General features: G+C 37.5%; 1 pseudogene; it reads left to right on the forward strand.

Moving 5' to 3' along the window:
* The first annotated feature begins 11770 nt into the window (after positions 1–11770).
* On the forward strand, positions 11771–13537 carry LOC125095591 (tigger transposable element-derived protein 1-like; annotated as a pseudogene).
* The last annotated feature ends 2850 nt before the right edge of the window (positions 13538–16387 follow it).

Consider the following 16387-nt stretch of genomic DNA (forward strand, 5'->3'; position numbering starts at 1 on the left):
CGATGAGGGACTCGATCCCAGGACTCCGAGATCATGACCTGAGCCGAAGGCAGCGGCTTAACCCACTGAGCCACCCAGGCGCCCTCGGGAGCTTTTGTTCCCTGAGCGCTTTCCGTAGAGTTCTGGAAGAAGGGAATGAAGATGGCGGCCTCCCGGTTTCCGGCCCGGAGGAGCCGAGAGCCCGGGGCCCCACTCCTCAGTGCGCCCTCAGAGAACAGTGCCCAATTACTCCTGTCACCCTGGCCTCCGGCCGCGCTCCGAGCTGACTGAGCCTGCGACCGGTTCAAGGTAACCCCGATTTTAGAGCTCACTCCTTGGCTCTTTCTCTGTAGCCGGCTTCCCTGTTCTAATACCTGTAAGATCTGCGACACTCAGACACCCCCGATCCTTCTGTGACCCTGCGGGACCTGAGGTCGCTCTGACCCTGCCTGGGCTTCACCCCAGTTAAGCCTCTGGAGCGATGTCCCTCAGCGGAACAGACTTTTAAAAGTCTCGATTTTGTGCTCCGTTGCTCCGCCGCTTGCCGGGAGCCAGCCCCTCCCCCCGCACTCTATCTTCCAGTCGCTTTGGATTCACTTCTCCACCAGTCCTACCTTTCAGATAGTGGTTGATTTTCTGTTTCTAGAATTGCTGTTCTTCTTCTTTTTGATCTCCTGTTGGATTTGTAGGTGTTTGCAATCTTTAGATAAGCTATTTAGCTGATCTCCCACTACCTGAAGTAGTCTCAGCCTGCTACTTCTCCGCCATCTTGACTCCTCTCCCTGATTATTATTTTCTAATCATACTTGTGATTTAACCAAAAGATTTAGACATGTACTGATAATTTCAACTATGCTGAGTATTTACTAGTTTTAGTTTTTTGTGTACATTTTTTTCTTTGTGTAATATACACGCTTAAACCATTTTAAGAATAAGTACAAATCATTGTCATTAAGTACTCCCAAAATACTGTACATCTTTTAGTAGTATCTAGTTCCAGAACATTGTTTCTAAAGAAACTCATCAGGAAGTTGTTCCATGTTCTCACCACTCCCGACCAGTGGAAAACACTAGTCCTTCCAGCTCCATCAAGTTTCCTGTTCCATATATTTCATATGATGAAATCACACAATCTGTGGCCTTTCTGTGCCTTGTTCCTTTTTACTTAGCATAACATTTTAAGGATAACCTATGTTGTAGAATGTATTGGTACTTCATTTCTATGACTAAATAATATTGTATGATATAGATAAACAACATTTTTAAAAATAAACAATGTGTTTGATGGATATTTGTGTTGTTTGGGGTTTTGTGAATTTTGGCTTGTGAGTAGTGTTTCTATGAACATTCATATATGTACAAATGACTGAGTACCTGTTTTCAATTCATTCCAATACATACATAAGACTGAACTTCCATTTATTAATAATTAATTTCTTAAATTATTGAGGAAGTAACAAACTGTTTCCACAGGTTATGCCATTTTATATTCTCATCAGCAATGTACAAGAGTTCTAATTTCTCCACATCCTCAACATATGTTATCTACACCCCCTTTTTTTTTAATCTAACCATCCTACTGAGTCTGAAATGGTACCTTATTATAATTTTTACTTGTGACTAATGACATTGACCTTCTATTCATGTGATTGTTGGCTGGCATTGGTATGTCTTCTTTGGAAAAGTGTCTTTTCAAGAACTTTGGATATTTCTGAATTGTTTGGATTGTTTGACTTGTGTTTATTGAATTATAAGGACACTCATGTATTTTGGATATCACATGCTTATCAGGTATATGATTTGCAAATATTTCCTCCCACTTTATAGAAATTTTTTCTTTCTCTTGATAGTCTCCTTTGATGAGAAAAATTTAATCTTCAGTAAGTCCAATCTATGCATTTTGTTGCTGATATTGCTCATGCTTTTGATGTCACATGTAATTATTAGATCCAAGGTCTTGAAGATAATCTTGTGTTTTGTCATTATGGGTTTTATATATTTTGTATGTTACATTTAGTTCTTTAATAAATCTTGGGTTAATTTTTTGTGCATAGAGTAATGTATTAGTCAAATTCATTATTTTGTATGAAGGCTTTATTTCTAGATTTTCAGATGTTTTCCCTTGATCTATATTTACACCCTTATAACAGTACAACACTTCTTTAATTACTGTAGTTTTGCACTAAGTTTGGCAATCAGGAAGTGTGGGTTTTCACACTTTGTAAATCTTCCTCCAAAGTGTTTGGGTTATTCTTGTCCTTTTAAAATCCATATGAAATTTAGGAGCAGCTTTTCCATTGTGCATCCTCAACCAAGAAAATGCTGTTGAGACTTTAATAGATATATGAACTTGGATATTACTTTGAGGAGTGTTGTCATACAACACGATCAATTCTCCCAATCCATGAATATGTGGTATATTCCATTGATTTGAGTCTAATTTCTTTCAGTAATTCTTTATGTAATTTTTACTGTATAACACTTGTACCTCTTTGGTTAAATTAATTTCCAAGTATTTTATTATCTCGATGTTGCCATAAATAAAATTGTTTTCTTAGTTACATTTTTAGATCGTCTATTAGAAGTATTTAGAAATACTACTAATTTTGTTCAGTGATCTTGTATTGTGAATCTTTGCTGAAATTTTTCTTTGGCTCTACTGGGATTACTAGTAGTCTTGAAGGACAGAGTGTGGGGCCAATGATGATTATTTGTAAGCTTCAAAATGTGATGAAATTTGCCCTGTTAGGTTTGAGACTTTCTTGGGACCCATGACACCTTTCTTCCAATGTCTCCTTTTTGGAATAAGAATGTCATCCTGCCTTCTGCTTGTGGTTATCCCAGAGTCCTAGGAACGAGTCCTGCATCAGGCTTTCTGCTCAGCAGGGAGTCTGCTTCTCCCTTTGCCCCTCACCCCACTCTCCTTGCTCACTCTCAAATAAATAAATAGAATCTAAAAAAAAAAAAAAAAAAAGAATGTCATCCAATGTGTCTCAGAATTGTGTCTTGGAAACAGATAACTAGTTCTCTAGTTTTACAGATTCAAAGATGGAAAGAAATGTTGATGCAAAAATAAATTGTTCCTGGGGCACCTGGGAGGCTCAGTGGGTTAAGCCTCTGCCTTCGGCTCAGGTCGTGATCTCAGGGTCCTGGGATTGAGCCCCGCATCGGGCTCTCTGCTCAGTGGGGAGCCTGCTTCCCCCTCTCTCTCCGACTGCCTCTCTGCCTCCTTGTGATCTCTGTCTGTCAAATAAATAAATAAAATCTTAAAAAAAAAATTGTTCCTGAAATCTTATCCATACCTGATTTAGGTGATATTAAGAAAATGTTTTGGAATTTAACTGATGCTGGATTGTGTTAACATATGTGAAAGCTGTGACACTCAGCCCAAGGTTAGAAAAAAACACTGATCTGCCTGAACATGAAAGACTGGCTTGTTTCTAAAAGCTACTAGACATTCTTTTTGCTCAGTATAAATTTCCAAAGTGTGATAAAATAGTCCTGTTAGTGGGGCACCTGGGTGGCTCAGTGGGTTAAAATAGTCCTGTTAGTTTATCCAAAAAAAAAAAAAAAAAAAAAAAAAGACTTGCAGAAATGATGAACTGAAGGACCTGAACTCCAATTTGCACTGCATCTAAAACACTGAAGAAAAATAAAAGTAATATCTTTAAATAATGCTTAAAATAAGAACTAAAAAGCAGAGAACAAAAAGACATTTAAAATACAAAACCAAGGCAAACTTGCATTCAGGAAAAAGTGAAATCTTACATTGCTCACAATCAGTTTGCCACAAAGAATGGATCAATCAGGTATCAGCCGAAACTGAAACACTTATTTTGACAGTAATTGTTACTGAAAACACAAATAATTACATCTTATTTTAAATATCCATTGGTCACTTACATTATATTTCCACTCTATTTTTTAAAATACTTTAACATCTCTGTGGTATAACATGTCTTCAATATAACAAACATTTAACCTGAGATGGAATGATTCTGTGGTATTCATGATATATGTAGAGTGAGGAAATGCACCCCTAGGAAAGTATAATAGGATAACGTGTGGGAGTTCAGTGATTTCATTTTTTTAATATGTATTTATTTATTTGAGAGAGAGAGAGAGAGCATGGTGGGGAGGGACAGTGGGAGAGAGAGAGTCCCAAGTAGATTCTACACTAAACACAGAGGCCTGCGTGGTGCTCCTTCCCATGATCCCGAGATCACCAACTAAAGCCAAAACAAAGAGTCCAAGTTCAATCAACAGCATGATCCAGGTTCCCAAGGAGTTTAGTGGTTTTTGAAGGTGACATTACAGAGAGATCTTCCATTGTCTGAGGTCATGTTTGAATAGGAAATGTCTATACAAATTAGAAGTGTCAGCCCTGTATATTTTCATATGCATTTGTTCTAAACAAAAATTAAATATATTAACATGCTTCAGCAATCACATAATATTATTTTCTTTTCACATCCAAACCCCATAGAAGAAAATCCTTTAAACAATGTTGTCTTTGTAATTTTCTAAACTTAGACAATAAAACATTTTTAGGAAAATAATAATTGCTGATAACATAAATGCCTTAAAATTATATTTAAAATCTAGGAGGGTAATCGTAGAGAACTTGACTCTATAATAAAAATTTCTATAGCAAAAATTACCAGATTAAAATGGTTGTAGATGAATTTTATAAAATAAAGAATGTATAACACCTATATTTATTTATTTTTTAAATATTTATTTTAGAGATAGAGATTGAGAGAGAGATTTCAGTGGGTGGAGGGGCAGAAGGAGAGAGAACTCAGTTTTTTGTACCATGCTGAGAAATTTATGAAGCTATTATTAAAATACATGAATAAAATAGCAGAAGGTTTGGAAAAATAATAAAGGAAATTGTGCTGTTGTCACATTCCTTTATTTAAAGACAGAGACACTTGTTAGTAGCATTATAAAATGGCTTCCAATGATCCCCATCTCCTAGTACTCATCTGTTTGTATAATCTTACTACATGAATGTGAATTGGACCTAGTGACTCATTTCTAATGAATGTGATATTGCAAAATCTAATCATTTCCAAGATTATGTTATAAATGATGGTAACTTCATCTCTCTTTCTCTCTCTCCTCTCTCTTTCTCTGTTTCTCTGTTGTTCCTTCTCTTTTCTCTACTGTGTCTTCTTGACTTGCCCCCCTGAAAGAACAAACTGTCACATTTGAGATGTTAACATGGCAAAAGCTGAGGGAATTCCAATGAGATCTTTGACCAGTGGTGAATGATGAAGGAGGCTCAAGGTCCAACATCCTGCAAGAATCTGAAACCAGCCCACAACCATGTGAGTAAGTTTGCAGGTGGATCCTTCTCCCATCTGGCTTTGATGATACAAGCAGTATGGGTCCCAGGACACAGAGGGGGTTCCTACAGGACCAGTTAAGAGGATCCTTTGCTTCACACAAGATAAAAATCAAACACAAGCTGAAGAATGTGAAAGCAGAGTTTATTAAATAGCATAAGTGACAGGTAAAGAATAGCAGAAGTGGTGTCTGGAAAACACAGAATGGAAAGGAAAATGAATTTAGTCATCGCTTGGGATTACAGTTGTATACTGGGAAGGAGTATATAGTGCATGTTCCTTCAGGAGTCTAGGGTAGAATTCAACCAAAGGCAGGTGATGGGGAGCAGTAGGTGTTATTCTATAAATCACTGAAGGTATTCATCCCAGTGTCAATAGAGGATGGTTCAAAGATAAAGTCCAGGAATGCGTCTGGGATCTGGCTCTTCTTAGATACTACCTTTTATTTAGGTCCAAAGACAAAACTCAGAGAAAGATTCACTTTCTTGCTCTCTCCTTGAAGGGAAATATAGCTTCTTTGACTTATTGAGAGGCAAAATATAGAATATGAGTAAATAGGACCTAGTGGAAAAAGAAGACAGGAGACTTTCTACAAATGGATTCCCTGCAGCTTCCCTACCTCACAGAGATGACTCCAGCCCTCAGTGACAACTTAATAAAGCTTCCTGGGACACTGTGAAGCAATGGAACAATCCCAGATATGCCCAGTCCCCTTATCTACTGAAACTGTAAGATAATAAAAATGTATTATTTTAAAACACTAAGTTTTGGAGCAATTTGTTATGCCAAAATAAATAACTAATGCAGGTATAAAGTATTAATTTTAAACAGTCTATAATTAAGGTTACCACTTATATAAGACTGTTTCTTCTAAACATTTGAATGAGCACTTTAATACCTAAACAAACATGTATGGAAAACAAAATGAAATATTAAATGAAAAGGAATATTAAAAATATTCAAGTAACCAAAAGATGGAAGGAGCAAATAGAAAAGAGGAATGAATTGGTAATAGCCTCTGCAAGACATGGGACATCTTGGCTTTGTCTGTCCTTCTGCAGCCCTGCCAGGCACTGAGATTTTGGGCAGCCAGGAGCTTGGCCCATGTTCTGGGGCCTCTCCCTGGGCTGGAGACCCATGTCTGCAATGTCAGCCCTCTGCTGGAAGCACTTACAGCCCAGCACCTGGACTGAGGAGTTGCTGCCCTTTAACATGAATAGTAATCTATTTGGGATCCTTTATCAGACTGGAGTTAGGAGTAAGAATTTAGAAAGGTGAGACCACCATTACTGCTTTGAGCACCCCAGAAAGGGGGAAGGGATTTATAAGGAGTGAAAAAGAAGATCTTGGTAGAAGTAATAATAATAATGATAATAATAATAACAGCAGCAGCGATAATAATAATAATAATGAAAAAAGTCCAACATGAAGTCCCTTCTTCTACCAAATGGAAAGACTGCTCTTCTGAGAAGTCCAAGGATTGTGCTAAAGATAAAAGGAGCACTAAGGAGTCCAGCGAGAATGGTCACAGCAAGGATGCAAGAAAGAAGTACAGGACTTCTGTGGTGGCGTTGGTACCAGTTTTCCTGCTCTGCCTGCAGCCCAGGCTCTAGCTCTTCCTCCCTGGGCATTGGGCAAGTTCAGCACATTCAGTAGCTCCTCTAGTTTTCCCAGTATTTGTTGGTGTAGAGGTGACACAGGTGAGGTTTACACTCCAAATCTGAATCACTCCAAAGGAAAAGAAAACGTGGAGCGTTTCCTCTAACCACACCAAAGTGCACATTTGGAGATTCACCCAGAGTGTGAGCAAGGGTCACATCATGGGAATATTCTCCACCTACGGAAAAATGATCTGACATGGTTGTAGAAAGGATCCACCCCCATCTATGCAACAGCTATGAATACAGGAAGTTTGAGAATCCAGGTGAAGCCAAGAAGACACAGAAACTCCTGGATGCAAGACAAGTCGGTGGCCAAGAGATTACTGCCACCACTGTATCTAGTCTTCTGGCTTTGTCCACCCCCAGGACAATTCAGCCTTCCCAGGGGAATGTTGCCACCACCTCCCCTGTGACACTGGATCCCCCCATGGAGGAGGATCAGGTTGTGCCTCTGCCATACAGATCTCATGTGCACCCACCACCTTTTCCCCACCCCAGCACCACAGCCACAGGAGTAGCTTTAGCTTGACTTCACCCTTTATGCAGGGGCCACTGAGGCTCTGCCCCCTGTAACTTACATCCCATCAAAATCAGTTTTGTTTCTTTCCTAAGAACCAACTCAGGTCTGAGTTCCGGCTACAGAAATGGGAGTGTTTCAAGTTGTGCTTAGAAAGATGCCCTCCAGTTTTCTTGCTAGCAAGGCTCTATGTTCCCAGTTCCTGAGACTCGCTGAAGTGGCAAAATCAGCTCAATCAGCAGGACTCCAGGTGGCCATGGCAACTGAGGCTAGAAGCATGTTTTCCCATTCCACAGATGGCCTGGGGCCAGTATGAAGGGCTACAGGACTTTCAGGAAAGGGTGCATTTGTCACAGCTGTTTTTCCTATTAGCCTCAACCCTGCTCCCCTGCTTGAGTTCTCTTCTGATATCTAGGGTCAAACACCCCATGTTAGTTGCCATAAGTAGTTCTGTCTTTACGTGTACACATGCACACTGCACCACCCCCACAGCCCACATCTCCCTTTATCTCTCTAAAATCTGTGACTCAGCTGAGAGCCAGCTCTGTGGGGTCATCTCAACTTTCCTGTCACTGTTCTGATTCATGGTTGTTTGGCTTTCATTATGCAGTGAGCACTATACATTTTCTGTCTTGAGTTTCTGGAAATTGGCAACATGTTAGACACTGTTGTATGTGTACTTTGTTGTATAGAGTGAAAAGATTGGGTCGAAGAAACCTAGATTAGAATGCAAAAAAAAAAAAAAAAAGAAAGAAAGAAAGAAGGAAAAAAAGACATGGGAATAACAACTAAAAGAAGAACAGCAAAACAGATAGAAAAATGAGAAAATAGAAGGAAGAAGGATGGTAGACTTAAAGCATATCAGCAATCGCATGAAATCTTAAAAATAAGTATGTTAATTAAAAGATAAATAGTGTAAGATTAAAACAAAGACCAAATATATCTCTGTCTTTGAATAGGTTGTAAATGAAATGCTGGAAAATGATAGAAAATGAAGGCATTAAGCTTAAAGCTATTAATTCAGACAAAATATATTCTAAGACAAGGAGTATTGCCAAAGATAAATTGGAACACTGAATTATGAAAGTGGGTCAATTTCACAATAAAACAAGACAGTCTTAACTATGTCTGTATTTAACAGCAAAACCTCAAACTATCTGAAGTAAAAACACAAAAGAAAACAAAACAGCAAAAAAACAAAAACAAACAAACAAAAAAAACCCACTCTATAAAACAATGGGAGAATTAAACAAATCCACAATTATAATTGGAAATTTTAGTATTTCACATATCCCAACACTTGATAGGAAGGTCACAATAATAAATTAAGAGAGAAGATGTGGATGGTACTATCCTTCAACTTTACCTAATTGATATTTATAGAACATTACACTTAGAAACTGCTGAATTATATTATATCCAAGAGCACTTGGAATCTTCCTAATACAGATAACATGTTGGGCTATAACATACATTTAGTAAATTTTGAACTAAAGAAATAATACAGAATTTTTAAAAAATATTTTGTTTATTTGAGAGAGATAGAGAGAGAGATAGAGAGCATGAGAGGCAACAGGGGCAGGAGAGGGAGAAGAAGAGCCTGTTGTGGGGCTTGATCCCAGGACCCTGAGATCATGACCTGAGCAGATGCTTACCTCACTGAATCACCAAGGTACCTCAATACAGAATATGTTCTTGACCAGAGTGGAATAAAATTGACAATTTTTAATAATAACATATCCAGAAATGTCTGAAATATCCAGAAATTGTTTACAAATATATTTATAAATCAATCATGTATACATATTTGAATTTTCAAAGAAGAAATCACAAGGAAAATTAGAAAATATTTTGAACTGAATGATAATGAAACTAGAACCTTACATAATTATTAGAAAGAAGCAACAACAGAACTCAAGTGTCAATTGGCTTTACACAAATTTTCATCTTAAATGTAAGATGAATTTCTGCTTCTTCCACTTCCTCTTGCCATCTCTCCTGATAGTTTCCTTTTCCTATGCTTCCTGAACTTGTTTCCTCTGAAAGCTATCAAATGGGGCCAAGCAATATTGGTATCCTCATTTGAGGGAAGAGATGGGGAGTTGAGGTAATGTCCCAAGGCAGGATGTCAAAGCTTGAGCCTGTAAGGAGTGCGTCCAGGGGCGCCTGGGTGGCTCAGTGGGTTAAAGCCTCTGCCTTCGGCTCAGGTCATGATCTCAGGGTACTGGGATCGAGCCCGCATCGGGCTCTCTGCTCAGCGGAGAACCTGCTTCCTCCTCTCTCTCTGCCTGCCCCTCTGCCTACTTGTGATCTCTCTCTCTCTGTCAAATAAATAAATAAAATCTTAAAAAAAAAAAAAAAAGAGTGCGTCCAGTGGTGAAGTTGCACAGTCTGGCCTGTAAACCATGCCACAGTGTCATATGTGTTGATGACTGAGTTGGTTACAGAGATCACTGGGGAAGAGGCATCTCCTATATGGGTCAGAACCCAAGTGCAACAGAGGAGAGGAGGACAATGACAGTGAGGACGGGACTGTTCCCATACAAAGAAACTACAAATAAGTAAATATATTAAGGATAATGGGATACAGACTTATCAATATTGAGCAATGAAGTTAAAGATACAGAAAGTAAAAAAGAGAGAATGAGAGAGAGGGAGAGAGAGAAACTTGGAATGACTCCTAGCAGTTGGATTGAAATTAAAGACACCTTTATGAAATCATGATTTTCAACACATACAGATAGAGAAACAACTAGATGTAAATGTGTTTACCATGTATACATGTGTAGGTGTACATATGTATAGCATTAATTCCCTAACTGTCCACTGAAGTGCCTAGAAGTAACAACAGATCAATAGTAGTAGATATATTAAACACTTATATCTGGGCTTCTAAATACAGTTTGCCAAGAAAAGGAACAAAGAACCAAATTTTTAAAAAAGACAAAAATAAAATATTTAAACAGACATCTCACAAAGGACAATATTCATATGGCAAACAAGCATAGGAAAAGTTCTAAACATCCCTAGTATTATGGAGACGTGAATTAAAACCACGTATAACTGCACGTCTATTAGAGTGGCTAACCCTTATGTTGACAAGGATTTGAAAGAAATGAAACTCTCATCAACTGCTCATGAGAATATCAATATTATAAGCATTTTTAAAAGATTTCATTTATTTATTTGACAGACAGAGATCATTGGCACACAGAAAGGCAGAGAGAGGGGGGGAATCAGGCTCCCCGCTGAGCAGAGAGCCCAATGCTAGGATCGATCCCAAGACCCAAGCACCCCTCAATATTATAATCATTTTTTAAAAGAATTTAAATGTTCTTACGATGGTTGGTATGGGGTGTTTGGGTGGCTCAGTGGGTTAAAGCTTCTGCCTTTGGCTTTGACATGATCCTAGGGTCCTGGGATCAATCCCCACATCCTCTCTGCCTGCCTCTTTGCATCTGTCAAATAAATAAATAAAATCTTAAAAAAAAAAGATGTTTGGCATGTATCTTCAGTGGGATCTCACTATTCCACTCCTAAGTATTTACCCAGGAAAAATTAAAGCATATATTCATGCAAAAACTTCTGTGTGAATGTTCATAGTGAGTTTATCTTCTGTGGTCAAAAACTAGAAGCAATCCAAATATCTTCACTTTATTAAGCTTTGAAGATACTGTGTTTTTAATATAGACTGAAGGTTTGTACAACAATGTGTGGAACAAGATGATCTATGCCATTTTACCAACATCATTTGCTCATTTTATTTCTCTGGGTCACATTTTGGTAATTTTCCCAATATTTATAACTTTTTTTTTAAAGATTTTATTTATTTATTTGACAAAGAGAGAGAGAGATTGCAAGCAGGCAGAAAGGCAGGCAGAGAGAGAGTGGTAAGGAGGCTCCCTGCTGAGGAGAGAGCCTGATGTGGGGCTCAATCCCAGGATCCTGAGATCATGACCTGAACTGAAGGCAGAGGCTTAATCCACTGAGCCACCCAGGCACCCCCCAATATTTATAAATTTTTAAGTATTATTACATTTGCTTTGGTGATCTGTGATCATTGATCTCTGCTGTTACTATTGTAATTTTGGGGGGTGACACAAATCACACCCATATAAGACAGTAAACTTAATAAATGTTGTGTGTGGTCTGACTACTCTACTGACCAGCTGTTCTTCCATCTCTCTCTCCTTCTCTTCAGGCATCCCTATTATTCCCTGAGACACAACAATATTGAAATTACTCTAATTACTAGTCCAACAATGGTATCTAATTGTTAAAGTAAAAGGTAGAGTTGTATGTCTCTCACTTTAAATCAAAAGACAGAAATAATTAAGCTTAGTGAGGAAGGCATGACAAAAATTATAACAGTTCAAAAACTTCGCCTCTTGGTCAAACAGTTGGCCAAGAAGTGAATGCAAAGAAAAGGTTTTTGAGGGAAATTAAAAGTGCTACTCTAGTGAACACATGAATGATAAGAAAGTGAAATAGCCTTATTGCTGATATGGAGAAAGTTTGAGTGGTCTGGATAGAAGATCAACCCAGCCACAACATTCCCTTAAACTCAAGCCTAATGCAGAGCCAGGCCCTTATTCTCTTTAATTCTGTGAAGGCTGAGAGAGGTGAGGAAAATGCAAAAGAAAATTTTGAATCTGGCAAAGACTGCTTCATGAGGGTTAAGAAAAGATTTCATCTTTATAACATGAAAGTGCAAGATGAGGTGGCAAGTGCTGATGTAGAAGACACAGCAAGCTCTCCAGAAGATCCAACTGATCTCATTAATGCATATGGCCACACTAAACAACATATTTTCAAAAGTAGGCTAAACAACATTGTATTGGAAGAAGATGCCATCTAGGACCTCCATAGCTTGAGAGGAGAGGTCAATGCCTCACTTTAAAGTTTCAAAGGACAGATTGACTCTCATATTAGGGGCTAATGCAGCTGGTGGCTTTTACTCTGAAGCCAATGTTCAGTGATCATTCTGAAAATCCTGGGACCCTTAAGAATTCTGCTAAATCTACTCTGCCTATCATCCATAAATGGGACAACAAAGCCTGGATGATAGCACATCTGTTCAAAACATGGTTTACTAAATGTTTTCAGCCCACTGTTGAGACCTACTGCTTAGGAAGAAAAGATTCCTTGAAAATATTACCTCTCATTGACAATGCACCTAGTCACCCAAGAGGTCTGACAGTGATGTATGAGATTAATGTTGGCATGCCTTTTAACCCAAAATTCTTTCTGCAGCCCATGGATCAAGGAATGACTTCAACTTTTAAGTCTTATTTAAAAAAAAAAAAAAAAAATTTTCTAAGGTTACACCTGCCATTAGTAGTGAATTCTACTAGATCTGGGCAAAGTAAACTGAAAAAGTTCTAGAAAGGATTCACCATTCTATATAGCATTAAGAACATCTGTGATTCATCAGAAGTTAAAATATAAACATTAACAGGATTTTGGAAGAAGTTGATTCTAGCCCTCATGGATGACTTTGAGGGATTCAAGACTTCACTAGAATAAGCAATTGCAGATGAGATAGAAATAGCAAGAGAATCTAGATGTAGAAGTGGAACCTGAAGATATAAGTGAATTGCTGAAATCTCATGATAAAACTTTAATGAAGAAGCAGTTTTTTCTTATAGCTGAAGAAAGAAAGTGGTTTCTTGAGATGGAAACTACTCCTGATAAATATGTTATGAAGGTTGCTAAAATGACAGCAAAGAACTTAGAATATTACATAAACTTAGTTGATAAGGCAGTGGCAAGGTTTGAAAGGATTGACTCCAATGTCTTTGAAAGAAGTTCTATGGTGGGTGAAATGCTATCAAAACAGCATCAGATGTTACAAAGCAATCACTTGTGAAAGGAAGAGTCAATATATGTGGTAAAATTCATTGTTGTCTTAAGAAATTGCCACAGCCACCCCAATCTTCAGCAATCACCACCCTGATCAGTCAACAGACATCACCGTGATTCAACACTCTCCACCAGCAAAGAGATTCTGACTCACTGAAAGCTCAGATGATGGTTTGCCTTTTATAGCAATAAAATATCTCAATTAATTATTTTAATCAAATATATGGGTTGTGCCTCAACCCAGATATTCTCCTTTGTAAATTTACTCAAGGTAATAAGAGCACATTTCCACAAAATCACACAAACATGCACACACACAATTTTGGTAGTGGCTTGTTTCATATTAGTCAAAAACAAACAAACAAACAAAAAAAAAACAAATAGAACAACCCAAGTAAACTTCAAGAATAGAATCAATAATCAAATTGAGGTATATTCATGTGTATGATAGCCATTTGTATGTCTTCATTGGAGAAGTGTCTGTTCATAACTTCTGCCCATTTTTTGATATGATTCTGTTTTGTGCGTGTTGAGTTTGAGGAGTTCTTTATAGATCCTGGATATCAACCTTTTGTCTGTACTGTGTTGAAGGGGATGTGGAGAAAGGGGAACCCTCTTGCACTGTTGGTGGGAATGCAAGTTGGTGCAGCCACTTTAGAGACCAGTGTGGAGATTCTTCAAGAAATTAAAAATAGAGCTTCCCTATGGCCCTGCCATTGCACTACTGGGTATTTACCCCAAAGATACAGATGTAGTGAAAAGAAAGGCCATCTGTACCCCAATGTTTATAGCAGCAATGGCCACGGTCACCAAACTGTGGAAAGAACCAAGATGCCCTTCAACAGATGAATGGATAAGGAAGATGTGGTCCATATACACTATGGAGTATTATGCCTCCATCAGAAAGGATGAATACCCAACTTTTGTATCAACATGGATGGGACTGGAAGAGATTATGCTGAGTGAAATAAGTCAAGCAGAGAGAGTCAATTATCATATGGTTTCACTTATTTGTGGAGCATAACAAATAGCATGGAGGACAGGGGAGTTAGAGAGGAGATGTGAGTTGAGGGAAATTGGAAGGGAAGGTGAACCATGAGAGACTATGGACTCTGAAAAACAATCTGAGGGTTTTGAAGGGGCGGGGGGTGGGAGGTTGGGGGAACCAGGTGGTGGGTATTAGAGAGGGCATGGATTGCATGGAGCACTGGGTGTGGTGCAAAAACAATGAATACTGTTACGCTGAAAATAAATTTAAAAAATTTTTAAAAAGTTGTGGAATAAAAAAAATGAGGTATATTCATATAATGGAAGCTACTCAGAAGTGGAAAAAAAAAAAAACCAGCTACATAGGTAAAAACATGAATGGACTTCAAAAACATGATGAATGAAAGGATCTGACACAAGAACGCTTACTCTAATTTCAATAATATGAGATTCAACTGGAGATGAAAATGATCTGTATTGATAGATATCAGAACAGTGACTGTCCATAGGAAAGGGGAATACAAAGAGCTTTCAGGAGTGATGAAAATATTCTATATGAGGATTAGGGTATTAGCCAAATGAGCTATCCATTTGTCAAAACTATTTGAACAATGTGCTTAACATCTATGCATGTAACTGTATAAATTTTAAACTGAAATTGAAAAAAATAGACAATACAGCAGTCATATTCATATTATTAATAACGCCTAAAAACTATATACAATTAAAATGTTTATTATAATAAAGTGAATAAATAAATAGAAATATACTCAATGTATATTTATACAAAAAATAAGAGTGAACAAATTAAGTCTCCAAAGTATGGTGATGAGTGAATCATAGAAATCTAAGAGTGCCTATGGGAAACCAGGCATGAAATAAAACATACACTATAGCTCTATTTTTATTAGGTTAATAAAAGAAGGGAAAACATTCATGGTGTTAAAAATATCACAATGGTTACCGTGAGGAGGCTGGTGAATGTAGTGGAATACAACAGGAGCTTGGGGGGTTAGGGTAATGATCTATTTCTCCAACAGGGTGGTTCTTGCATGATTGTTTTCTCTTTGTAATATTCCAATGAGATGTGTACACTAATAATTTCTATAATTTTCTGTATGTTTGTTATCCTTCAAAATAAGTTTGTTTTGGGGCGCCTGGGTGGCTCAGTGGGTTAAAGCCTCTGCCTTCAGCTCAGGTCATGATCCCAGGGTCCTGGGATTGAGCCCCGCATTGAGCTCTCTGCTCAGCAGGGAGCCTGCTTCCCTCTCTCTCTCTCTGCCTATCTCTCTGCCTACTTGTGATCTCTGTCTGTCAAATAAATAAATAAAGTCTAAAAAAAAAAGTAAGTTTGTTTTTAAAAAGGAACAATAATTGTTTATTTTCTAATTTAAACCCTAGTAGCAAATTAGTAAATAAGTTATTGTGTCAAGTTAATTTAAAAAATACCAAGCAAGATCCTTTGAAGAAACAGAAAAGTGGTTTAACATATGAATGTAAAACCTATGAATGTAAAGCCACATTAACATATTTATGAGGATTAATTATACAAGTATCTCAATAAGTATACAAAATAATTCAGTAAAATCCAGCACCCATTCATAGTAACAAAATATCTTAAGCAACATTAAAATAGAAGAAAATAATCTAGATCTTTAAAATTTTTTAATATTTGTCTGTTGTTAAAGAAAATAAGATAACAGAAAAATAAAAGGTATAAAAATGGGAATGAATAAGTTACATCACTTTATGTAAAGATAATATAATTTAAAAACCTGGTAGAAATTATAACCCATTAGAATTAGTCAAGAAGTTCATCAGGATTGTAATATAAAATCAATATATAAATATTTATTATATGTCTACCAGGAGCACAAAGGAAGAAAAATGTAATTGTAAAAAATGTATTATTCAAAATATTAACCAAAGTAGGGGTGCCTGGGTGGTTCAGTCAGTTAAGCATCCAACTCTTGATTTCAGCTCAGGTCACCATCTCAGGGTTGTGAGATGGAGCCCCAAATTGGGCTCCA

The sequence above is a fragment of the Lutra lutra genome, chromosome 3 (assembly GCF_902655055.1).
Source record: "Lutra lutra chromosome 3, mLutLut1.2, whole genome shotgun sequence".
In the NCBI taxonomy this organism is placed as follows: Eukaryota; Metazoa; Chordata; class Mammalia; order Carnivora; family Mustelidae; genus Lutra; species Lutra lutra.